General features: G+C 38.0%; 1 protein-coding gene across 2 annotated transcripts in view; it reads right to left on the bottom strand.

Annotated features, from left to right (window-relative positions):
* Positions 1 to 27,697, bottom strand: part of PTPDC1 (protein tyrosine phosphatase domain containing 1) — a 77,025-nt gene that overhangs the window by 27,264 nt on the left and 22,064 nt on the right. The gene's annotated exons all lie outside the window — the stretch shown is intronic.

Raw genomic sequence — 27,697 nt, 5'->3', positions numbered from 1 at the left:
ATTTCTTTTTTATTTACTGAAGATTACTGTTTACTAATTGTATAGAAAATACCTAAAAACATGGCAAATAAAATTGTAGCTTCATGCTGACATACAACAATTTCTACCATGGTCTCTGTTTGTCCAACAGCCATAAGTAAGGCAGGACAAATGGGTCTTTACCCTAGATCTCAAAATTTGGGACCCTTTTGTAGGGAGAAACAACTCTTAGCACCTAGTAAAAGAATAATTTTTCAAATAAATTACTACATGGTACTTGTTCCCCCCCCCAACCACACCCCAAGTGAGCTCCTTCTCATTCCCTCCTTTAGCAGTAGACTCATGTTCCCCTAGGGTTTCCTATCTCTACCAGGTCAGTGCCCCAAGTTTCTATCTTCTCGGAAAGGATGGCATCCCAGGGTCTCTTCCAATGGAGATTTGTGTCTTGCTCTCTCCACCTCAACAGAGCAATTGAAGTAGTTTTTTTTTTTTAAGGTAAATTAAGAGCATATTTCGTATTACTTGCCCCAGTTACATTTTTTAGCTACTTGTTCTAGGAGCAAAAATTGATAGTAAAAACTCTGTTCTCCAGGGTAGGTAGAGTCAAGATGTAAGAGACACAGAAAAAGGTACAGCCCAGGCTCCCCATCTTCACCATTTTTTCTACAAAGAGCTAGAAGATGCACCAAATTGAATCCTGGTTAGGAAATTCAAGAAAAAAAAAATCAGTGAGTCATTATTCCAGTGCTGTTCCATAAGAAGACAAACAAATAGGTCTGTGGCATTGGAGACAAAGTCTGACCAGGAACATGCTGTACAGAGCATCCAAGTGCCCAGAGACTGAAAAGAAGACTAGAATATGTTCTGGGGCAAGAAGAAGTCCCAGGGGACCCCTAAACTAGTGCAAGACATGGGAAAGGATGTGTCTGGCAACTCAATTGCTCACTACCTAGTTCTGGGTCACAGTTCCCAGGCAGAATAAGGAGGGGGCCAGAGCCTAAGGGTGGCAGAGAGGAACAGTTGAGATCTCTGGCCTTAGCTATGGACTGGGTGAGGAACAAATTCACAAGCAAAAAGTAGCTATGTGGTTCTGATCCCAGGAGCAGAACAGCAACTCAGTTCTAGTGGCTGAAGTCTACAGTGAAATAATCAAGACAAGATTCCTGAACTAAAGGGGAACCTGTGGTTCTGTGGCTTTCAGCCTACAGAGCCTCCCAGCAGGCTAATTGTGGCTGAGTCTAGCAGCAGTCTATTGAAACTTCTGACCAGGGGAAAGTAAAGGTCTTGCTGAGACCCAAACCCAGGTCAGGGGCTTATAGAAGCTCAAACCAGGAGGGCAATGAGCAGATTTCATCACAGATCACATCACTTTGGGAGCACTGAAAGCTTGCAGGTTTCCTAGCCTGAGCTATCCCTAAAAGCTTGGTATAACAAATATCCAATAGACCCAAGAAAGCAGCAGAAGGACCCAAGGGTCTCGAGAGAAGTTCAGCTCAGACATTCCCTCTGGAAGTATAAAGAGCCCAGTTCTAACATAAAGTCCAAAATCAAGGAACAGGTTAGAAAAATAAACACATAAAAAAGTATTTCACCATAAAGAGTTATTATGATGAAAGGGAAGCTTAAGAAACAAATCCAGAAGAAAATGACTGTAAAATATTTAAAAGTAAAACCTCAAAGAAAAATATAACTTGTGCGCGAGTCCAAACAGAATTCCTAGAAGTGACAAAGTGAAGCTTAAAAAAAAAAAGAGATAAAGAACTATTTTAAAAACCAAGTGAGAACAGAAGAGGAAAAACTGGGAAAAGAAGTCAGGGAAAGGGAAAAAAGATAGAAAGAGAATAAACAGCTTGGAACAAGAGGTTCAAAACTTACTAAAGAAAATAATTCCCTGAAAACTAGAATTGACCAAATAAAAGCTAATAATTCTATGAGACATCAAGAAATGTCAAATCAAGGGGTAGCCAGGTGGCTCAATGAGCACCAGCCCCAGAGTCGGGATGACCTGGGATTGAATCCGGGCTCTGATACTTAGCACCACACCCAGAAATAACTGGCCGTGTAACCTTGAGCAAGTTACTTAACCCCAATTGCTTTAAAAAAAAATGTCAAATCAAAGTTGAAAGACTAAAAAAAGAAAAAATATATATAAAGCATCTCCTAAGAATTAACCTGGAAAACAGATAAAGAGACAGAATCACTAGGTCACATGAAAGCCATTGTCAAAAAGAGAATACTAGATCTATTTCAAGAAATTATAAGATTGTCCAGATCTCTTACACTAGAAGACAAAGGAGATATAAAAGGAAACCTCAAAATGAAAACTTCCAGGAATGTTTTAGATAAAATTCAGAGCTCCCATGTCAATGAAAAAAATACTGCAAACAATTAGGAAGGACAATTTAAGTATACAAGATTTAGCAGCTACCAGTATAAAGACATGTAGAGCTTAGAATCTGATATTCCAGAAGGCAGAAGAACTTATTATAACCAAGAATATCTTACTTAGCAAAACTGAGATAACTATATAGGAGGGAAATGTTAAAGTAAACAAAAGAAAAATTAAGTGGATTTTTAATGAAATAGAGGACTTCCAAGCATTTCTGATGAAAAGCCAGAGCAGAGAATTTGGCATAACACAAGAATCAAGACAAAGATAAAAAGATTAACCTGAGCAAAAGACTAAACAAGGATTACATGTTTATATGGAGAGCTAATGTATGTATAATCAGGTGTCAGTCTAACTAGACAGAGGGCCTGAAGTGAGTCTCCTTATGTTGTGATGATCTTAAAAGAAGAATGGGAAAGAATGGGGAAGAGGAATACATTGGGACTGGGGAAAAGGAAAGAGAAAGAATGAGCAAAATTATATTATGCGATAAAAACAGTATTGTAAAAAAAAAATCTTTGAAAGACACAGGAGCTCTGACTGACACAATGACTAAATACAATTACAGATGATTAAAGATGAAACAAGCTACCCACTTCTGAACAGAGAAGTGGTAGATTCATAGTGCAGATTGATGTATATATATAGATATAGATAGATATATAGATATATTCCCCCCCACTTTGGATGTGGCCTATGTGGGAATTTGTTTTCCTTGACTATACATGTTTGTAGCAGATTTTTTTGGTCTTGCTTTTTCAATGGGAAGGAGGAGAAAGGAAGGTGGGAGGGAGAGAATTTGAACCTAAAAATAAAATTGAATTTTAAAAATCTCCCAACTTTTGAGTATTTTCACTCACTGTTGCCCATGCCTTGAATTTCTCTCTCCTCATTTCCACCTCCTAGACTCCCTGGCTTCCTTCAAGGCTCAGCTGAAGTCCCACCTTCTGCAAGAAGCCTTTTCCCAGATTTCTTTAATCTTACTGCCACTTTCCTCTGACATTATCCCCAAATTATTCTGAATATAGCTTGTTTGCATGTTGTCTTCCCCATCAGACTACAAGCTCCTTGAAAGCAGAGTTTGTCTCCCTCCCCCCCCCCTTTCTTTGTATCCCCAGCACTAAAAATAGTGCCTGGCACATACTCAGTGGTTAATAAATGCTAAATGATCAATCAATAAACACTTATTAAGTACCTACTATGTGCCAGGCACAGTGCTAAGCACTGGGGATATAAAAAGATGCAAAAGATAGACTCTGTCCTTAAGGAGCTCACAGTCTCATGGGGGAGATAACATGCAAACAGATATATACAGGACCAGTTACATACAAGAGAAATAGGAAGTAATTAACAGAAGGAAGATTTTAGAATTAAGAGAGATTGGGGAAGGCTTCCAGTAAAAGAGATTTTATTTGGGACTTAGGGGAAGCTAAGGAGGTCTGTAGGTAGAGTGGAAGAGGGAGAGCATTGCAAGCTTGGGGCACAGGCAGAGAAAATGCCAATGTCACTGGATCAGAGTATGTGTTGGGGAGTGAGGTATAAGAAGACTGAAAAGGCAGGAACAGATGAGGTTATGAAGGGCTTTGAATGACAAGAGTATTTTGTATCTCATCCTAGAAGCAATTAGGGAGCCACTGAGTAGGGAAGTGACACAGTCAGACCTGAGGTTTAGGAAAATCATTTTGGTGGCTGAATGGATGATAGATTGGCAAGGGAAGAGACTTGGGGCAGGCTTAATGACTTCTAATGATATAATGTTAAACTGTATTGGATACCACAGAAAATAAGACAATAACAAAAGCCCTTGGAACTTTCATTTCAATAGATTTCTCTAACTGTAGTCAAGGTAAGGTCTTACTGCCTTCTGCCTGGGTTGCTGAAACAGTTTTCTTAGTATTCCCAGCTTGCATTTCTAACCATTCCAATCTTTTTTTTTTCTTTTTGTCTTTATTAATTTTTTTGTTTACTTTTAGTTTACAAGATTCAGTTTCCCAGTTCTTTGAGTTTCAAATTTTCTTCCCCTCCCTCCTTCCTCCCCCCATGGCAGCATACAATCAAATATAGCATCTGCAGATAGTTTCACATTAGACATTGGTCAGGTTATAAAGAAGGATTGTATCGGGTGGGATGAACAATGGGAAAAAGGAAACAAAACCAAACAAGAAAAAGAAAGAGAGCACGTAGTTTGCTTCAATCTGAATTCAAACTCTGTTCTTTCTAGTTCTTTCTCTGTCCATCATGAGTCTTTTGGAGTTTACTTATAGCCCTGCATTTCTGAGAAGAGTCCAGTCTATCAAAGTTGGTCACACATATGTTGTGTCTGTAATTGCATACAAATTTTTCCTGGTTCTGCTCTTCTCACTCAGCATCAGTTCGTATAAGCCTCTCCAGGTAAATATGAAGTCCATCTGCTCTTCGTTTCTTATGGCGCAATAGTATTCTATTACATTCATATACCATAACTTGTTCAGCCATTCCCCAATTGATGGGCATCCCCTTAATTTCCAATTTTTTGCCACCACAAAAAGAGCTGCTATAATTATTTTTGTACATATGGGTCCTCCTCCCACTTCTATGATCTCTTTGGGATACAACGCTAGAAGTGGTATTGCTGGGTCAAAGGATATGAAGTTATTTATAGCCCTTTGGGCATAGTTCCAGATTGCTCTCCAGAATGGTTGGATCAGTTTACAACTCCACCAGCAATGTGTTAGTGTTCCAATTTTTCCACATCCTCTCCAGCATTTATCATTTTCCTGTTTTGTAACCATTCCAATCTAATCTACATACAAATTCAGAATTTTCTACTTCAAGCACTATTTTCATTATATGATATTTATTTATAGTGACTTCTTGTTGTCTGCTGAATAACTCATTCATTCATGCACAGAGCCACCAAATACCTACTGTGAATATGGTCAAGGTACTGTACCAGAAAACTGTCTCAAATCTGAACTTATAAACATAGCTTTAAAAGGTTTTCCCCCTTTACAAATCTAACTTCTCTTTCTTTTAAGACAAATCCTGTCTTTTGCCCTTCTCTACATCAATGTCGACTCTTTGATACTTCAATGAATCCCTCATTTCATATAAGTCCAGCCTCTCCATGCTTTATTATCCTGTGAAATTCTCTTTATCCTCCTGAAAATTCTCTATGATTTACATGTTTAGAAACCTTCCTCTCTCTCTCTCTCTTTTTTTAATTTTAAAAACAAAAATAATTTACCTCTTCTAGACAAACTTTTACAAGTCACAATGATTCTTTATTTCTCTGTCAGCATACATGCTAACCGTAGTGGAAAAAAGCATTTGATTGGGACTTAGGAGATTTGAGTTCTAGCTATAGATCTATTACCAACTAACTCCTGGTTAACACACTTGCTTCTCTGGGAGTCAAGTTCTCTCTTCTATGAAATGAAGTTGAACTAGCTGTTTAAGATACCTTCCAACTCTTAACACTCTAAAATACTCAAATATGTTTTCAATTGAAATAAAATACATTTTACAGTTAAATTTCAATTAAATTGAAAATCAAATCCTAGTCAATTAAGCAGAAGGAAATGAATTGTGACGGTCAGAGACTGAATTTGGGGAGGAAAAAACTGGGAGGGCTTCAGGAAATACACTGAAAGAAGAGAAAAAGGAGAAGGGCTTAAACTGGAGGACTTGAGTGAAATGACTTGATGGGGATTAACAAAGGTAAAAGATTTAAGGAAAAGGACTTAAGATAAAAGAAGAGAAAGTATGGAAAAATTCAAAGAGGAGCAAAAGGAAGAGAAATAGGAGAAGGTAGTAAGATAACTAAGGGATGATAGGACAAGTTTAAAAGTCAAGGTGAAATAAAAGGTTAGTAAGAGAAAGGAAATGAAGTTGAGTGTAGATTTCAAGGTAGAAGTAGAGTGACAGTCATTCTAGAGTTGACTCCCACAAATAGTGTACCATAGTAGTGGTCCAAGGAAGATATTAGTAAAAAAAAAAAAAAGACAAGGACAGAAGATCTTACTTTCAGCTAAATATGAAGAATAGGGAAATGTTGTCATGACTTGAACAGAATGTATGACAGGGGTCTCTGGTGCAGATATCTATGCTTGGCCCTATGCTATCTAAAATTTTTACTAATTACTTCAATTAAAAAAAAGAATGCCTTTTAAATTTATAGATCAAATAAAGCTGGCAGTAACAGCTAACACATTGGATAAATTACATTCTAAAAAAGATAGTGACAGGCTAGAACACTAGTTTGGATCTAATAAGATGAAATGTAACAGGGATAAATATAAGATTGTATATTAAAGTTAAAAAATTAGCTTCACAAATACAGACTGAGGAAAGTGTAGCAGTTCCCTTGAAAAGGATCTAATGATTTCAGGGGACTGAAAACTCAATGTGAGTCAATTGTGCTGTAGCAGTCAAGAAAGCTAATTTAATCTCAGGCAACATTAAAACAGGTATAATGTTCAAGACTAAGAAGAAAATAATTGGACCACACTGGGAGCATTATGATCAGTTCTAGGTACCATATTTTAGAAAGGACATTGATAAGCCAGAAAGCATCAAGAGGAGAAAAACTAGGAAGACAAAGGGTCTCTATTTCATGCCGCTGGAAGAAAAGTAGTGTTGAAGAAATAGAAGAATAAATTGTTTTTAAATATTTGAAGAATTATTGTGTAGAAGACTTGTCCCTAGAGGGAAGAACCAGATTCTTGACAACAAGTCATGTGAGGACTGGCTAAAGGAATTGGGTATGTTTAACTTGGAAAAGAGAAGTCTCAGGTAGGACAAGATAGGTGATTTCTAGTACCTGAAATTAGTCATCATGTGGAAGAAGAATTAGACATTCCATTTGGTCCCAGAGGATAGAACCAGAAACAATAGGTTTAAGTTTCAAAAGGGTAAATTACGGCAGGATGCGAGGAAAAACTTGCTAACAAACTTACCAATGGTGAAATGGGCTGATTCTAGAGCTGTGGGTTAGTTTTCATTGGAGATTTTCAAGTAGAGGCTAGATGACCAATGATTGGGCATGACAGAGAAGAGATTCTTTCTGGGCATGGGTTGAACTGGATTGCTACTGAGCTCCCTTCTAGCTCTCTAATTCTGAGATTTTGAGACTTTGGCAAGGACCATCTTGACACTTTGGATACTCTCAAGAAAACAAACATAACCCCCTTCAAAAAGTTGAGATCCAACATTCTACAATTTGTTTTGGCATAAATATATCAGGGAAATAAGTAATCCTAGAATTTTATATACTAAGGTATTATTTTTAATAAGACAAGAACATAGAAACCAAAGATGCTTGAGTTCAGAAACATGATAATTAGATATCATAAAAGTTAGACATCACAGTGTACTATTTATTCATAACTACAAATTCCTTCCTTTACAAAACTACAATTTATGGTTTTACAGTTTGTCATGGTCTGTTCCAGATGTTCTGATACTTAAGAGACTTTTTCCAAGTCATATCAGCCAGTAATATAAAAGCTGTATGCCTTTGTTATACGTTGGGACTAGCTCACAATCAGGATGCCATAAGGCATGAAGACACCCAGTAGTTAGGACATGAATGGAACAGAGAAAAAGGGAGAAATGATCAGGATAGACGACATATTAGGCTTCAATTATGGTTTTGGTGAAATATATAAAATAACCATACATTCATTGAATGAAGAACTGTTTATTTCTACATTGTCAGGATTTCAAAAGGAATGGGCCCTATTCTGAACTCCACACAATCTTTTTGGCTGTTGGCAAAATGCTAAGACATCAAATTGTACCTTCCAGGGAGGCCTCTTCTAATTTAATCTAAAGAGAGAAAGAAGATCCTGCCCCTAACATAAGATGGTAAATGTGTTTGGGGAAAATTTCAAACCCCAATAAAGTATAATCAAGAGGCATGCCTAATGATGAAAAACTTGCATATGACTGACCCAAGATTAATCCATAGAAAGTACCAAGAAGATTAACCTCATAATTGAGAGTGGTCTCTCCATCCTTGTAAATAAAACTGACTCAGAAGTATAATGTCACGCTCTGTCTGAATTTATCTATGTCTTCCTTTGTATATGACTTCTACTGATATCAGTATACTTCAGCCTCAGGACACAAGGACAGAAAGCAAAATTCTGCTGATAAAGGAAAAGCCATAAAGCCAGGAATTTGTATTAATGAGTAGGAAAGATGTTCCTACTACCATTCGTGATGTATACATACCATTCAACAATCTCTCTAGCCATTTAAGGGGATTTCCATCCCCAGCTCTGACAAATTATTAGCAAGGCTAAAGGATCGAACCCCAGGATACTTTTTATTTTCCCCCAATATTCCCACGTTCCTCTCTGTCATAAGTGAGGAACACTTCATTCTATCAACAAAGAAGCATTTGCCAAGCATGTACTTTGATTAGGTGCTAGGGATGTGAGCAAAAAAGGCAGGAAGTCTTGCCCTCAAAGAGCTTACATTCTGCTAGAGAGATAAAACATGTTCACAGAGATGTAAATAAAGGATATATTCAAAATAAATACTCGATGTTGGGAGAGCAGGGTACTAGCACTGAGGGAATTAAGAAGGGCTTCTTGAAGAAGTTCTTGAGTTGAGACTTGAGGGAAGCCACAGATCTAAAAGGTGGAGGTGAGGAAGAAGACCATTCCAGGCATAGCGAATCCTGTGTGAAGCTATTGAGGAGGGAGATAGGATCTATCATATGGGCCTGACCAAAACACAGGGTACATGAAGGGGGGGGGGGAAGGTATAATATAATCAGTTTGAAAAGTGAGGTGGGGGCAGATTGTAAGGACTTTTAGGTGTGAAACTAGGAAGTTTATATAGTCTGTTCTAGACGCAATAGTGAGTGAAGCTTCTGGAGCAGGGGTCCTTCATGCTCACACCTAGGCTTTAGAAGCATCAATTTAAAGGCATGTGGAAGATGAAGTGGTGAGGGGAGAGGCAGGATGCAGGAAGTCCACGTAAGAGACTGAGAGGCAAGGAGGGCCTGGCTAGGTAAGCCACATTTCAGTCTGTCTCTGCTTGCCATTCCCCTTCGCTGTAATCTCTGAGTCCCCTCTAAATTGCTTCTCTACATTCTAGCCTTCCCTGAAAGCCCCACCAAAATCCCACTTTCTCTTTGAAATGTGCCTTCACTAGTCCAACCAATCTCTCCTGAACTCCTTACAGCATTTGCTGACTGTACTCCTGATTTGGGGGCAGCTAGGTGGCGCCACAGGGCTTAGCATGTTGGTACTGGCAGGAAGACTCATATTCCTGAGCTCAAACCCAGCCTCAGTCATTTACTAGCTGGTATGACTCTGCACAAGTCACTTAACCCTGTTTTCCTCAGTTTCCTCACCTGTAAAATGAGCTGGAGAAAGAAATGGCAAACCACTCCAGTATCTTTGCCAACAAAATCACAAATGGAGTCAAGAAGACACAGATATGACTGAAAAGCCTGAACAACAACACTGATTTGGTTTCCTCACTTTCCTTGGGGGAAAAATCTAACTCTGGACATCTTCATTGGATGTACCCCATGCTGGACTCTCCCCCTCTTCATCTGCCTCAGGGATTCACTGACTTCCTCAAAGAACTAGCTAAAATCCCACCAACTCCAAGAAGTCTTTTCTAAAAGCCATTAATGGCAGTGCTTTCCCTTAACTGATTATCCCCAATAGCCATCTTGTTTGTCCATGGTGGTTTGCATGTGGTGGCCCGCCCTTAGACGGAGAGCTCCTTTGCTTTTTACCCTTCTTCACATCCTCACTGCTCACCCAGTGCCTGGAAGAACAGTAGACACTTACCATATGCTTGCTGACTTGATTTAAAGTTGATGTAAGGAAAACTACTCATTAAAGAACTGAAGTTGTCTCTCTAGTAGATATCTGTAATGGTCAGAAATCCAGCACATTTTCCACATGTTTTATCTGTTACATCACCAAGTAATATGTCCAATTTACCTCTTTTGGTGTCATAAAACTGTCTGTGTCACTACACTAGTCACTTTAGTTGGCCATTTTATTTTTTTTTACGTACCACATGGTTCTTTTACTGAAATACTATTTTACTAAGCCCTACTCTAAAACCTACATTGTGGTGCAGAAGAAATCCTACTTTCTCAAAGATTATGCCAGAAGAATGGAAGCTCTGAAAGGTCATGCCTTGCTAGGAAGGCTTTGCACATAGTACTGACTGTGTCATTTGAAAACCAATCTTGGTGCAGAGAGCATCATTACCAGAAGGCTCACTGGCAGCTGATCTCTATCTATAAATACACATGTACATCTATATGTATATGTATTATGTCCACAAATTGTCTATTGAGATGAAGAATGAGTTGTGAGTAAAATACTGATCTCATTTGAATCAGGAATGCCCATGGAAGTTGTAACATTTTTTAAAATGTAGACCACTTTTTCTTTTATTATGTTTTCCCTCAAAAACTGTACACTGTTCATTAGCATGTATCTCATGGAGACCATTAATTCACAGAATTTGTAAGGGGCTTCTAAATTATCTAAGAGTCTAGCTTGGGTGACCCCTCCAGCTGGTTCCAGCTCTAAAACTTGGTGCCTTTAACATGTCCTTCAAAGAGGGCTCATTACAATCTGATTAGGGAAAGAATCTATACCAACTGAGTTGGATATATAAATATAATCATCTTTAAAGTGGCTGTATTTGGGGTTCCAGTTTGCTAAATTTCTATTATTTTCAGGAAAGAAATATCCTTAGAAGTTCTCTAAGACTAATCTTTTTTTTCTAAACTTAACAGGAAACATTAATTCAATTCGCATTTATTTAGGTGCCTACTCTGTACAGGGTACTGTGCTTGAAATGAGGAGGATTTAAAGACAACACAAAACAGTCCCTTCCCTCCAGGAGTCTGCACTCCTCCAAGAGGAGTATGTAAATAAGTACAGCACAGTAAGAATAAGTAAGCAGTGTATGGAAAACTAAAGAGGGAAAGGATGTCTTGGGAGGGGGCAGTCAGAAACAGTTTGGTGGAGAAGGTTAGCACCTGCCCTCAGCCATGAAGGAAGGTCACTGGAGGTGGAGAGGAGTCTGGAGTATCCCAGGCACAGGAGACAATGCCTATGAATGCATGGAGAAAGAAGGTAAGTCAAGAAACAACTGTCAGAGCAATCTGACAGGAACATCAAAGTTCGTGGCATGAGTACTATGAAATAAAGCTAGGAAGGTAGATGGGAGCTATACTGTAGAGACCCCCAAGTGCCAAGGCAAGTTTACATGTTATCCTAGGGGAAGACTATTTTGGCAACCACGGGAAGTGTAAACTGGAGAAGGGAAGGGATGGAAGGAGGACTCTAAAGTAGCCCATATGAGAAGCGAGAAGGGTTTGCAAGACAATGGCTATGTGTACAGAGAGAAGAGGCCTACTGGGGAAGATTCCATGGAGACAAAATCAGTCAAGCAGACGTGGCAATAAATCACATCCATCACATTGTGACTCTCCCCCCAGCTCTCAGTGATTATACATCTCTATATCATATAAATCTCTATGATTGTACATTTAGTAAGATTTTGAAGACAGAGTCTGAACCCAGGTCTCTCACTGACTTCAAGCCTGGCACTTTCCACAACATTAGGATGACAATGAATACAGATGTTATGCTTATTGGAAATTGCATTTCCCCATGTAATGTTAAAAATATTTGAATTTAGAGACAGACCTTAATGTATTTTATATAAAAATAGACAATCAAGTATAAGCATCCTTCATACTTCTGGTACTTGTTCCTCTTCATTTTCATCTTAAAAGGTATCTCCTGAGATTGACTGAATGTTTAACAGCATGCTAGGAAAATCTGCTGGTAATTAGCTATTTCACTTAGGGCTCCTCATGAAGATTTACTGGAAATAGATTGTCTTCATTTATACACTAAATTAACTTTAAAGCTGCTAGATTGCTGAGTAAAAAAGAGATAGATCACTGCCATAAAACCAGTCATTCTTAGCATATACAAATCAATTATTTAATATGACTTCCTGTTTCAAATTACAAAAATTCTTTTTCACTGTAAACTGCATTTCAATTTTGTCTTTTTAAGCCCATTATTTTAAGCCCATTTAAGCTCATTTAAGATTAGTCATAAGCTCATTAATTGGGACCTAATATTCTCAAGTAATTGTACTTTGAACATTACTCATACTGTGAAGTTCAAAATAATAGGGAGGAAGATAAGACACATTCATTGTTAAAATTATAAATGATGTAATGCCCTGTAAGAAGACATAAGCCCTATCAGCCTAGAGGTTTACTTCAAAGAAGAAATCAGGCTCTGGGGTAGACTGAGGAATTACAAAAGCCTTAAATTATACAAACAAAAACACCTGTAGTTAGAGGAGGATGCAGATGATGCTAATAAAAAAATTATCATACTAGTACAGGACTTTAGAATTGACAAAATATTTTCTCATCCATTATCCCATTTGATCACGATGGAAAGAGAATGACATTTCAGTGGATTTATTAAGGATCTTGTGCAACCCAATGATTTCACATTCTAAACCTGGGGAAATTTTCGTCAAGTCTTAGACTGTATAATTTTCTAAGCTCAGGGTTGTTTAGGAACTTCTTATTAGGGTGAATATATTAAAAATGGAGAGTGCAGGGAGGCAGAGCTGATAAAATTCAGCCAAGCACTCCAAAATTTCCCTCCAAACAACCCTAAGTAACATCTCAAATCAAATTCTAAAGTGGCAGAACCGACAAAAAGTTGAGTGAAACGATTTTCCATCCCAAGACAATTTAGGAGGTCAGAAGGAAAGATCTATCTGACCAAGGTGGTGTTGGGTCCTGGAAGTGCAGGCCATACCTCGGGGGCTGCTACATTACCTTCAGCAGCAGCTTTAGGAGCTCTCAGGGCACTGACTGTGAGGGGTTTGGACCTACTGGTCTGAAGAAGATGGTGGGGAACCCTTTGCTGGAGCTGGGCTCAGGACCGTTACATAGCCCATACATAATTCCTGGTCACTGTTCCAGGGCCAACAGGAGTGCACTTGCAGTGCAGGGAGCAGGGACCCAGGTTGTGGTTACAGGGAAGAGAGGAGTGCCAGTGGTTGCTCATGGCAGAGTAAGGCCCCTGGTTTCAATTCCAAGACAGAGGTGAGCACTAGCAACTGTGGCTGTAGGTAGGCAAGGGAACTAGTCATAGTCCCAGGACCAGAAGGGCTAGCACTGGTGGCTAGAGGGGAATGAGGGCAAAGACTAGAGCACAGACCAGGAGATGAGTTACCATAACTCTCCCTAAATCATAACACCTTGGAAGAACCAAAAACCTTTAGACTTCCAGAGTTAACCCTGAAAACAGGAACAAGAAAGGTCTGAAGTTGGGACAGTGTCCCCCTCCACCCTGGGAACAGAGCCCAACTGTAACACAAAGTTAAAAATCGAGAAAAAGGCTAGAAAAATGAGCAAACAACAAAGAACCTGGCCATACCAATTACTATGGTAACAGGGAAGATCAAGACACAAACCCAGAAAACTATGTCAAAACAGCTACACAAGTAAAACCTCAAAAAAAAAAAAGTGAACTGGATACAGACCCAACAATAATTCCTGTTAGAGCTTTAAAAGGATTTTAAAAATCAAATAAGAGAGACACAGAAAAAATTGGGAAAAGAAAAGAGAGTGTTACAAGAAAATTTTGAAAAGAGAATCAACAGCGTGGTAAAAGAGGCACAAAAATCCATGGAACAGAAAACCTTGAAAAACAGAATTAACCAAATTGAAAAAGGGGTACAAAAGCTTACTGAAGAAAATAATTCTTTAAAAATTAGAATTGGGCAACTGGAAGCTAATGAATACACAAGATACCAAGAAACAATAAAACACCTGTTAAATATTGCCTCATTTGATCCTCACAATAACCCTGTGATGTAGGTGCTAGTGTTATCCCTATTTTACACTTGAGAAAAATCAGGCAGATAGTGATTTAATGATTTTCTCAAGGTACTCAGCTAGTAAGTGTCTGAGGATGAATTTGAACCCAGTTTTTCCTGACTCCAGGCCCAGTGCCCTATGCTACCTCTGGGTATATAAGGGATATAAGTGATCACAAAACAAAAAACAAAAAGATAATTTAGATGACTTGAAAATGAAAATTTTGCACTAACAATGCAATTCTATGAAGACAGGCACAGGAATACATTCCTAGTGGAGACTGTAAATTGGTTCCTCAATTTTGTAAAATAATATGGAATTTTAAAAAGAAAGTGACTAAAATGTCCATACTCTTTGACCCAAAGATTCTACTGCTAGGTATATGTGTGTGCGTAGACACAAATACATCCACATCCACACCCACACCCGAACACATATATATGTGGTCCTAAACATTTTATTTTATGCATTTAAAAACATTATTCTAAGAAGAGATGCATAGGCTTTATCAGATGGCCAAAGGGGCCCATGAAACAAACAAATCAAAAAAAGAGGTGAAGATCTCTTAGACTAGAAGATGTCTAAGATCTCTTCTAGCTCTAGATTTATGATCTTAGGAACACATCTCACAAGTGGATGGATGTTAACTTTTGCTCAAAGACCAAGAGTGAAGGGGAGCCCAATGGTTAGCATTAATGAAGTAAACTAAGGTTTGCAAAATGTTTTTATGAACTTACTACTTCTTTTAGAACGAACAAGCTGCACCTATGGAACTCTGTCTTTTTGTGGCTCCTTGAACACTGAACGTGCCCTTCTGCTGTCATCTTTGCCAATCTTCTTCGTCTGAGGTAAGACCTCATATTTGTGCATACATTTCCTATACTATTAATGATATGACCTGATAGTTCTTGTAGCTGCTAATAATTTGCATTTCTCCTTTGGAGAAGTACAAGCTATTATTTACGACCAACTGGTTGCAATTAATTAAATCTGTAACATGCATTATTTTTCATTTGTACCCTCAGAAAGTCACTTAAAATGTTTTGAAATTTGAGATCATTATATGAGTTTATCAAAAGGCATCCAAAAAATCTTACTTTTTTTTTAAACAAAAAAAATGGAAATATCAAAAGGGCTATAAAAGACCAAAAGGGACAGTCAATTCCACTGTCTCATCAATTTCTGAACAAAAATCTTTAAACTTTTCTCACTAAAACCATTTCCTAAAAAAACAAACAAAAAAAACCCCCCAAATAATTTACTTATTATTTTCTATTGTATGACATTACCTAAAAATTCAGGAGTGGGGAACCTTCGGGCCTTGAGGCCACATGTGGCCCTCTAAGTCCTCGGGTATGCCCTTTGACTAATCCAGACTTTACAGAACAAATCCCCTTAATAAAAAGATTTGTTCTGTAAAACTTGGACTCAGTCCAAAGGCTGAACCCAAGGACTTAGAAGGCTACATGTGGCCTTGAGGCCGCAGGTTTCCCACCCCTGAAAATTAAAGATGAAACAGATGTCAATGCCATGGTGGTGGGGGGGGGGAGGCAGGGAACTAAATCACTCCAGCCATTTTTCATTTTGCTGTTGCTGCTCCACTCTCCAAATCATACTCCCAGAGGTCATGCCTGGGAGGGGCTATGCCCCTCACTTCTGTACTCTCTGGGGCCAAACATCCACCATCCTCCTGGTCATTTTTTTTGGCTTTGCTACTTCTAGGTACCCTCTTACCTCCTCCCCAGCTTCCACCAACCTCTGAGAATTATAATCAAATCGTCACCACAATCACTTCTGGAAAGGGCATGTGAATGGACTGGTCTGTCGTTCCATTCACCATCTTTGTAACTTCCCAGACCAACATTTCCTTCCATGGTCACCATATATGTTGTCTCCCACATTAAGCAACTTGAGGGTAGCAGTTGTCTTGGTTTTGCATTTGCATTTTGGCACTCCGAATCACACAGTAAGCACTTAAAAGATGCTCTTTGTTAAGTCATTCATTAAAGGCAGTATGAAGATAATAATAATTATTACTGTTATTAACAAAGTATGATCCAGTCATTGTCCTCGAGGGAGCAAAAGACAAGACAAACATGTGATGTTAAAGACAATAACAGTGTCATTAAATAACAACATAAGACAATAGCAAAAAAATATATAAAGCAGTATAACATTAATACAAAGTTAACCTGTTTTTAATTGAACAAGATAGTATTATTAGAACCTCATTTTGCTCCTCCTGAGTAGAATTTGTAAGGTGAAAATAATTGACAGAGATGATCAATTTTAGAGCTAGAAAAAACCTTACGAATTATCTATCCAACTCCTTCATTTTACAGATGAGAAAACTGATAGCAAAGGTTAAATAACTTGCCCAAGGTTAATATAGTGAATAAATGGCCACATCAAGTATTGAACCTGGGGGTGGCTAGGTGGTGCAGTGAATAGAGCACCGGCCCTAGAGTCAGGAGGACCTGAGTTCAAATTCAGCCTTGGACACTTAACACTTACTAGCTATGTGACCTTGGGCAAGTCACTTGACCCCAACTGCCCTGCCTTCCCCCTCCCAAAAAGCAAAAAAAAAAAAAAAGAATTGAACCTGGCTTGACTCCTTGATTTGAATTTGGTGTTTTGTTTTTTTTCCACAATGCTGCCAACCATCAAAGACACACCTTTGGTTGGACTTATCATTTATCTGAATTCCAAACCCAAACAATCATAGAATTTGAGAACTGGAAGGGACCCAATCCACACATGAAAGAATGCCCACTGAGCATTCTGGACAAGTGGGCGGTCAGGCTCTGCTTAAAGACCTTCAAGGAGAAAACCCACTGCTTCCGGAGGCAGTGCAGATCTAATTGTTAGGAAGTCTCTCCTGATCCAAGTTTCTTCTATCTCTCTTCAGTATCTTATTCAGTACAGCCATAAGAGAGCACAGCACAGCACAGCACTAAAACAAGCAAAGAAGTCACTGTGTGATCTCTGGAAATTAACTATTGCCCTTGAAATACATAGTGCAATAAATGGCAGGGCTAAGGGAGGGGGGGGGGGCGGATGTTCCCATGACACCAAATGTAAAGGGCATTAAAACTAGAGAACTTGTAGTCCTCCAGCAGTACAGAAACAAGAGAGCTTAATAACATCTACTTATCAAGAATAACCAGTTAAAATAGGAAACCAGATGGCAAGCACACTGATGTGAGATGATTGCCATACCTTACTCTGACCCAACCCCTTACCCCAGCCCCTGCCACAATGGAGGCCTGACTTCATGCTGTGCTGCAGACACAAAAATTCTTAGTTTCTTTTCTTTTTTTTTTTTAACTGTTCTGCCAGGGGATAGACAAATATTTTCCTTAGTAACAGTATATAGCTCGAGTTAATAGCAGACAAATGAGCTCCTCTTAGAGAAGATTTTACTGCCCTCCTCAGTACAGAAAAAGATCAATTTACTAGTTCCTTCACATCAGGCAATCTAGAGATTACAGATAGATTTATGTTTTTTTTAAAGTTCCTGAAAACAACTCCCATTTTTTGGTGTTACATTTCCACTCTAGGAAGTTATAACAATTAAATACACCCAAAAGGGTATGCTGCTAAGGTGAGATAAGTGCAGCACCAGCTAACCAAGCCTGAGCCTTAGGCTCTAGGCACAGGAAACAGCTTGAGAGTTACAAGTAAGAGAATGAGGAAGGCAAGAAGGAAGGAATCATGGCATCTCAACAACTAGAAAGGACCTTGGAAATTCTCCATCTGGACTGACAAAGAAACACATTAACAGTTTAAGGACTCTGGGTTCTCTAAGGGTTGGAGTTTGCTGCCCTCCTCCTCTCCTTTAGTAGTGTCTTTCGTGAGGTTCTGAGGCAGTAAAAATGGCCATTACTTGGTGGTCAAATTTTCTGTCAATTAACCTCTTAGAACTAAGTAAGACTTCCATAAGTAAGGAATTTGAGACAGACATTTTTCCGGCTTGGTCAGACATACTGGAGTTTTTATAGAGGTCGTATCAGGTCATGATGAGGCATCTGAGTTGGCTTTAAAAGAGAATAGCAGCTCTTCAACTAAAGTCTAAGCCATCCTTTGTAAATTCATCAAAAGAACTATATCCTCCAAAGGTGGACTGTGGGCCTCAAACAACTCCACTTATTTCTATAACAATAATAATCTGACATATAGAGTGTAAATTCCTTGAAAGCAGTAAGTTTGTATGTATGTGCAAACACTGCTTAATAAAAAATTTTTATATTTAATTATTTTATGGTTTACAAAGAGTTTTTAGTATCTCATCTTGATTCTCACAACAACACTGTTACAGGAGATAACTAAAAGTCATTATTTATGTTTGACAGGGGAAAAGAAACTCAGATGACTTGCCATGGTCAGATAATATCAAAGACAGAATCAGAATTCAGGTTTCTCTTGACGTTGTCTCTCCAGTATACCATGCAGCTGCCTCAACCTTGTAACAGCTGAAGATTTACAAAGTTCCTAACCCACCATCACCACCTAAAGGAGGTGCAGAAAACATTGTCCCTAGCTTCTAAGTAAAGCAACTGAGAAGTGTGAGAATAATCTATCCCTGGAGATGCAATGAGTGAAGGAGATCACTTCTTTAGTAGACTAGTTATACCACTGTTCATAAATAGGAGAGTTCTTTTATTGTAAGCACAGGAAGCGCTCTTAAAATGTGCTAATATCAAGTCTTTGGGAAAACTTGTAAATTTTGCTTCAGTGAAAGAACATGTAAGACATTAGAAAGCATCCAATCTTCTAAAAGAAAATTTGAAAGAATATCTTAAGAATGATTACTTTCATAAATTATTTCCACAATACAAACTGATATATTACATTTTGTAAGGCTATCTTCAGTTCACAATAAAAATATATTACAATGCTATTTTAAATCTTAACCAGGATCAGCAGCAGCTGTGGCCATTTCCATATTTATCAACACATAGATGCGAAGGACAAAGTGAGAGGTCAGTGCAGTCTGGACTTTGGGACCCAGTAAGTGGGAGTGCGTGGCTTTTGCCCCCAGGGTGAGAAGCTGCTGAGCTGCTAGCACAGCCAGCCAGCGCCACTTGCAGCTTCAGCTCCTGGCCTGCAGGGTGTAGGGGGACCAAGCACCGATCTGAGGGGTAATCGCTCTTGCTTTAACCTTCTTGGATCTGGATTGCAGTCTAGGGTGGAGGTCCTGAGGCATGTGTCCAGCTTGCCAGAGCATGTGGATACCTCAGAGAGGGCACCTATCTAACACTTCTGGCAGCTAAGAAAACCCCAGCGTTTGGGACGAAAGCTCCCCTGTCTGGTGGCAGAGTCCTAGTGTGGCAAAAAGCCCAGGGGTCAAGTGACTGAGGGGCAACATGACCAGGCAAAGGAAACAAAGCAGATAGAAGATTCCAACATTAGACTCCTATTTTGGGGACAAAAAGGAGCAAAGCATGGAACAGGAGGAAGACAGTGAAGTCAGAACTCCTGCACCAAAAGCTTCTAAGGAAAATACAAGCTGGTTACAGGCCATAGAGGACCTTAAGAAGCAGATAAGAGAAGTGGAGGAAAAATTGGGAAGAGAAATGAGAACGATGCAAGAAATTACGAAATGAGAGTCAACAGCCTGACGGAGGAAAATAACACCTTAAAAAACAGACTAACTCAAATGGCAAAAGAGGCTCAAAAAGGCAATGAGGAGAAGAATGCCTTAAAAAGCCCAATTTGCCAGATGGAAAAAGAGTCTCAAAAGTTCAATGAGGAGAATCATTGCTTCAGAATTAGATTGGAGCAAATGGAAGTTAATGACTTTATGAGAAATCAAGATGCTATTAAACAGATCCAAACAAATGAAAGAATAGAAGGCAATGTGAAATATCTCATGGGAAAAACCACTGACCTGGAAAATAGATCCAGGAGAGATAATTTAAAAATTATTGGACTACCTGAAAGTCATGATCAAAGTAAGAACCTAGAAATCATCCTCCAGGAAGTTCTCAAAGAAAACTGCCCTGATGTTTTAGAACAAGAGGGCAAAATAGAGGTTGAAAGAATCCACTGATCACTTCCTGAAAAAGATCCCAAAAAGAGAACTCCTAGGAATATTATAGCCAGGTTCCGAAATTCCCAGATTAAGGAGAGAATATTACAAGCAGCCAGGAAGAAACAATTTGATTATTGTAGAAACACAATCAGGATAACCCAGGATCTGGCAGCTTCTGCACTGAGGAATCGAAGGGCTTGGAATAAGATATTCTGGAGGTCAAAGGAGATGGGATCAAAACCAAGAGTCACCTACCCAGCAAAACTGAGTATCATGTTTCAGGGGAAAATATGGTCATTCAGTGGAATGGAGACCTTTCAAGCATTCTTGGTGAAAAAACCAGAGTTGAATAGAAAATTTGACATTCAGATACAAGAAGCAAGAGAAGCATGAGAAGGTAAACAGGGAAAAGAAATCATAAGGAACTTATCAAAGTTGAACTATTAACATTCCTACATGGAAAAACAATAATTGTAACTGATGAAACTTTTCTCAGTAGTTGAAGGGAGTAGAAATATATATGTCTATATGGGCATATGAACACATGTGAATGTGTGTATATATGTTTACAGGTATACGTAGATAGAGGGCACAGGACCAATTTAACAGCAAGGGATGATACTTAAAAGGTGAAATTAAGAGGTGAGAGAGGAATATAATGAGAGGAGATGGGGAGAGACAGAATGAAGTAAACTATCTCATATAGAAGAGGCAAGGGAAAATGGTTACAATGGAGGGGAAGAATAGGAAGGCAAAAGGTAATGGGTCAACCTTATTCCCATTGAATTGGGTTTGAGGAGGGAATGAAATACACACTAAACAGGGTATCTCACCCTCCAGGAGAGTAGGGGGGGAAGGGGATGAGAGGGGGAATGATGGAAGGGAGGGCAGGCTGGGGGGGAGGGAAGTTGGGAGCACCCACTTTTGAAAAGGGATGGGATCAAAGTAGAGAACAGAAAAAGTGGGAGGTGGGATAGGAGGGAGGGAAATATAGTCAGTCTTTTACAATATATCTACTATGTTATTGTTTTGCATTAGCCACACATGTACAACCTATACTGAACTGCTTATCTTCCCAGTAAGGGTGGCTGACAAGGGAGGAAGGGAATGAATCTGGAATTCAAAGTTTTAAAATCAAATACTCAAATATATATATATATATGTATATATATATATATATTATTAATACTATTTCACATGTAATTGGGAAATAAGATATACAGGCACTGGGGCACAGAGATCCACTGGAAAAGTTGAAAGGGGTATGGAAGAAAATATGGGAGAGAGAGCAGACTGGAGGAGGGGATATCCTGTGGGACCACTAGTTTGGGGCAGTGGGTAGGGGAAAAACAAGGAGAAAATTTGTAACTCAAAATCTGGTGGAAATGAATGATGTAAATCAGAAGTTAATAAAGCATTTTAAAAAATTAAAAAAAAATCTTAACCAGATATCCAAAATATCACCATCTCAAAGAGTTACATTATTTTAAAAAGATTTAGAAAATGAATACACAATTATAATGGGTGTATTTTGCAACAATTACATTTCTGGCTTAGAACACCAAACTTACTGACCTTTATCTTAAGTCTTTTCTAGATTCTTCTCCCCTAGTTGACAGCAAAAGGAAAAATAAAAAGCAATATTCATCTACATCACAGTAATGCCAGTGAGGAGTACAATTATAAAAGAGGGGCACATAAAAGCTAGGGTTGATATTACATTTGTACCTTTCTTTTGTGCTATAATAGTAATACATCTCATTGGAGGGAGGACAAATACAACTGAATCAAACAATTCACCGAGTGAGGTACTCAAGTGGAACAAAAGGATACAGAACTCAACAGAAAAGAAGGTGTGGTTTAAGGTGGTAAACAGGTGTAGTTTAAGGTGGCTCAGTATTAAATTGTACTCTAGGGCAGGCACCATCTCAGCATTACATTTCTCACTATTTTCACCACTATCATTTCAAATATGGATTCCAACTGATATTTAGATCACTGCCCATATGATATTGTGAAAAACTAATTTGAACTGGCAAGTTGCTCAAGTAAAAGCACTGATGCTCCCTCCCATCAGTCTAACACTGAATAATGCATTCAGAGTTCAATTTTTTCATATTTAAAAACTTAAATTTGCCATTTTGCTCTATATTTAGTACAACTTAAATCCAATAAACACTCTCATATGAAGAGTGTTAATTGGCCTCTGAGGTCCCTTCCAACTGTAAATCTCTTTTCTACATTATTGTAATACACATAGTAATTAGAGTAAAATTGTGCCATCCATTTGCTATAGTTTAATTTTGATAAGTAATCCATTTCTACTTCCTGTACCTTACCTGTTTATCCAGGAAAAATAAAAAAGGACAGGTTGTAGCCATGGGCTTTATGTGAAAAAATAGCTTTACAGCAATGAACTGAGAACTAATTCCTTTAATTTTTAACCCAGTAATTATAATGAGCTCCTCCAGATTACTGATGCAAGTCCAATTCATTTTTCCCCATACCCACACCCATTTCCCATAAGGCTAGATGGATTATTACCACATAAACAGCTTTAAAAAAAATCTGATCCAAATTAAGGAGATTCTGAGAAGCAGACCCAAGAGTTTATCAGAGAATACCCATTCCTCTCAAATTTTCACCTCATTTCCTCATTAATTTAACTAGCTTTTGCTTGAAATATATTAAAAAAGGAACATATCTAGCTAAAAACTAAATTAAAAATTTCTTGCTAAATTGGAGCTTTAAAAAATGTTTTCTGTACCAATGATTTCTGTTTTTAATGTATCAAAAAAAAATTCACCCACTCTAAGGGGAATCTTTACCATAGATACATGGGTGGTTTGACTTTATGAAAGCAATTAACATATTGAAAACAAGGGTTGGCTAGGTGGTGCAGTGAATAGAGCACTGACCTTGGAGTCAGGAGGACCAGAGTGCAAATCCGGCCTCAGACACTTAACACTTACTAGCTGTGTGACCTTGGGCAAGTCACTTAACCCCAATTGCCCTACCTTCCCCCACCAAAAAAAAAACCAACCCAAAACCACATATTGAAAACAAAATCAGCCAAAACCACATGATTATATAAATGCAAAAAAAGTTATTAAAAACCCTGAAAAGCCCTGACTTCTGGGTCATGGACCCAAAAGATGGAGGACTAGATACTTTCTCCAATCTTTATGACCTCTCAAACCTTTCCAAAATAGGAATTATGTACAAGAGATAAAACATTCAGTTCCTATCTCCATAGTTTAAGAGACCAAGAAACTAATAGTAGAAAAGACTAATGCTCATCCTGCTGTAACCTCTAATATTCTCAGCACATCTACCCCCATTGGCTACCATGCTTTGGAAGGACTACACAAACCAACTCAGTGGGCTTGTAACAGAACTCAACTCTGTCCCCACATCCTCCCTGTACTTGGAAAAACCAAAAGGCAGAAGCTTGCTTTGGCTGGAACTGCAGCTAAGCTATGCTGCAAAGTAGCTCAACCTGAGAACAGAGGAACAGAGGGAACTGCGGTAGGGCACCAATGTGTGTGAACCTCAACTAAGTCTGAGGGAAAAGGCCCAGCATGAAGCTAGTTCTGTCCCCCTAGAAATAATGTGAGGCAGAGACTGAGGTCAGTAGTAAAGTGAATTCTCCAGCATGAGAGGAAACTAAGAAAACTCTGAGATTCAGCCCCCCAAGGTAACTACCATCAAAGGGAAAGGAGTCAGAAAGTGAATAACAGGGGAAAATAATGAAAAAAGATTAAATTATTAAAGATATCAGGAGGAAGAAAACTTTTAAAGACCTTGAGCATAAGCAGATAAACCAACAATAAATAAACTCAAAACCAATTCTGAGCTTTTAATTAACACCAAATAAATTAGCAAAGATGTCAAAAAATGGAAATAGTCAATGTTTCAGGGGCTGTGGAGAGATAAGCATACTAATTTACTACTGGTGAAGCTGGGAATTGATGGAAAGTAACTTGAAATTATATCAAGGACTTGACTAAAAGTCCATATTCCTTAAGATCTCATTTCTGGGCATATACCCCCAAGAAGTTCAAAGATAGAAAGTAAGAACCCATAGAAATTTAAAAAAAAATTGATAGCTGTACTCTTTGTAGAAGCCAAGAACAAGGAACAGAGATGACCATTGCTTGGGAATGGCTAAACAAAATGTTGCAAATGAATTTAATGGACTATTACAGCAGCATAATAAACAATGAATATAAGAATACAGAAGTAGTATGAGAAAAATTATATGAACCAGTGTAAAATAAAATAATCAGAACCAGGAAAAACACAATATGTAATGACAACAGTGGAAATGGAAAGGGAAAAAAAGGGAAACAATTATGACCAAATTTGGCGCTAAAAACAAATCACCAATGTACCTCCTACTCTTTTTTTTTTGTACAAGCGAAGGATCATGGGCATGAAACCCCTATACACTATCATGATTGTTTAATGTGTTGGTTGGTTAGTTTTGCTGAATTGCTTTCTATCCCCGCCCCTCCTATTTTTATTCTTTGTTGACAAGGGAAGGTTCAATGAGTATGGGTGGGTAAAGATTATATTCAGAAATGAAAATGATATAAAAACAAAAGATAACAATAAAAATTTTAAATCTAAAAAATATAGGAAAAGCCCATCCCTACCTTTCTATATCACAATGTATTGTATAGCATGTATGACCATTTATAATATTTAGAACAAATTAGAAAGTGATAATATTTATAGGATTAAAGCTAATAAAATTAGATTACTATTCTTCAGCACAAGTAAGTAAACAAGTGAGTAAAAATATACGCTGTTCTTGTCATTACTATTTGTGGGTACTCACTCCATTTCTAAGGAAGTTGTATCTCTATCCAACTTCCTCTTCTTTAGTCATCCCAGGACTTCCCAACCTGGCTTCTCTAGACTGGATGACTATTTGTTTTCCTGTCTGGGTGAAGCTTTAATACCAATGTGCCTTCAATTTAATTCAGTGCGATTCAATAAGCCTTCTCTTGACCACATATTTAATACTACACAATTATATGTATAAATGTCTTACGTTATTTACTTTGTATATATTCATACTAAGGGCAGGAACTATTTCATCTTTTTGTCTTTGTATTCCCAGGGACCTAGCACAATACCTGACACATAAAGACCGGATCTTTGGTTTCTTTGGTATAAAGAATTCTCAGGTGAGGAAAGCCCTTCTACTAATGTGGTTTATATTGTGACTGAGTCTCTTTATTTCTACCAGGCTAGGAGTGCATTGGCCAATCCTGGCCACCAACCCATTGCTGATGTATACGGATGCTTTAACCTGCTTCATTCCTGATCATACCATTAGTAAATAATTTGACATTATCTCCTTATCTTTATCCTCTCTTAAAATTTGGTATTTATTTTTACTTTTATTCTACCAGTTAATGGTCTGACTGGAATTGAACAACAGATTCTGAAATGATGAATATGTTGCTAAACAGTCACTTTTTATGTTAACATTGTCATATGCCAATTTCATTTTTCAATAATGTTATTTGGGGCTTACCACATTAGGCACCTTTTAATTTTGCCTTTAATAAAGACATTTATGATATATAGTGATACAGCTTCTAGAAAGAAATTTTAGGTTTCTTCCATTCCTTGATCACAAACCATGTTTTCCACATTGTGTTGTTTTCCTTTCCTTCCCCAGGTCCACTTTCAAAGTGAAGTCACTAAGCATTAAGACCTGACAATTCGGAAGATCTTTTTTGAATTTTTCATAGAATTTCTCCACTTTTTCATCCTTTGCAAGTAGCAGTTATCTTCAAAGTGGTCTGTTTGCTTCATGAGCATTGAAAAGCACGACAATCAAATATCCTATAATGAAGCTGAAGCCATTGCTTCAGATCCCAGGGAAATCATTGTGTAGTTGGGAGGTGACCTCAGAGGTAAGGTGCTAGCGGTACTAGAATTAAGGGCACTTAAAAAGATATCTTACAGAAGGAAGGATTTCAGCACAGTCTTGAAATAAAACGGGGAAGCTAGAAGGTAGAAGCAATGAAAGAGAGTATTCTAGGCATAGACTGCTAATGAAAAGGCACTGTCAAGAGATCAGTGTCTTATGCCCAGATCAGCAAGGAGGCTGGTGTAGTTGTTTCATAAAGTATATGGAAGGGAGTAAAGTATAAGACTAGAAAGGTAAGCAGGACCCAGGTTGGTAAAGACTTTAAATCCCAAACAGAGGAAATAATATTTGATTCTGGAGATAATGGAGAGCCAGTCTGGCTCACTGAACTAGGGGAATGACGTGGTCAGACCTGAGCTTTAAGAAAAATCACTTGAGCAACTTAGTGTGTAATGGATAGATCCCCAACTATATAATAATTTCCCTGAGTCCTGGGCAGTCTTAAATTTCATTTTATCTTCCTATATTGGCTAAGACTTAGTATACACATAAATGAAACTATATAACGTTAATTAAACAAAAAGGTCACAGAAATTTTTAAGTTAGAGACATATAGTCCCCTTCATTTTGCAACAAGCAAACACTGGTAGTACCACAGGTCTAGATCCCACATTTTCTGGCTTCCATGCAGGGTTCTTTCCACTATATTATGGAATCAAAGGGTGAACCAAAGACTTAAAAACAAAGCAAACCACACAATCACTTCAGTCTGTGTTCAAAATAAGAGAGCAATTGTTTTTAAGCACATTTTTCATACTTGTCCACCCTTCTCCAGCCTCAGACATACTTTCTCCTCCCTAGCACTGTTAAAGATATCCCTAATCAGTTTGGAAGAATTACTAGAATATATTAATAAAATAATGAATTTACAATAAATAAACTTACAAATAAAAAAATGGAGAAATCTGAACACTTGGATAAAGTGAATAAGTTTATAACTAAATAGAGTACATTAAGCTTTATATGCATAGAAAGAGTGATTCTACTATTCTATGAATGGTGAGACCACCCCCATGTCTTAAAGGTCAAGTCTGATAATCAGGCCAAAACCCTGAAATGGCTTTACAGAAAAAAACAATTCAATGGCAGGCACATTCCTACTTCTATTTATTTGAGAAGAACAAATGGAAACTAAATGACCCTTTAAGGAATACTCTAAAATATAAATTGAGTTAAAGTTAAATTTTGACATCTCAAGCAAAAACTGTTAGGAGAAAAGCAATATGATTTTTATAAAGGGGAATAAATTCTTGCCAATTTATTAGGTTCTTTGAAGGTGGTGGATAATTTTGTGAAATAAGAAGAACCAGTGAACATTATTTGAGCCTTCAAGATTCCTTTCATATGTTTCTATATAAAAGATAGTTTTTAAAAAAAAAAAAAGCATTACCAAGCAATGTAATTATAGAAAATGTTTTACAATAGATAGAGAATTGTCTTATGGACAAA

The sequence above is a fragment of the Petaurus breviceps genome, unplaced genomic scaffold, assembly GCF_028583685.1.
Source record: "Petaurus breviceps papuanus isolate PSGF00001 unplaced genomic scaffold, PetGlider_PUasm1.0 174, whole genome shotgun sequence".
Taxonomy (NCBI): Eukaryota; Metazoa; Chordata; class Mammalia; order Diprotodontia; family Petauridae; genus Petaurus; species Petaurus breviceps.
The sequence above is the reverse complement of the archived record's forward strand: the minus strand, read 5'-3'. Positions and strand labels throughout refer to the sequence as shown.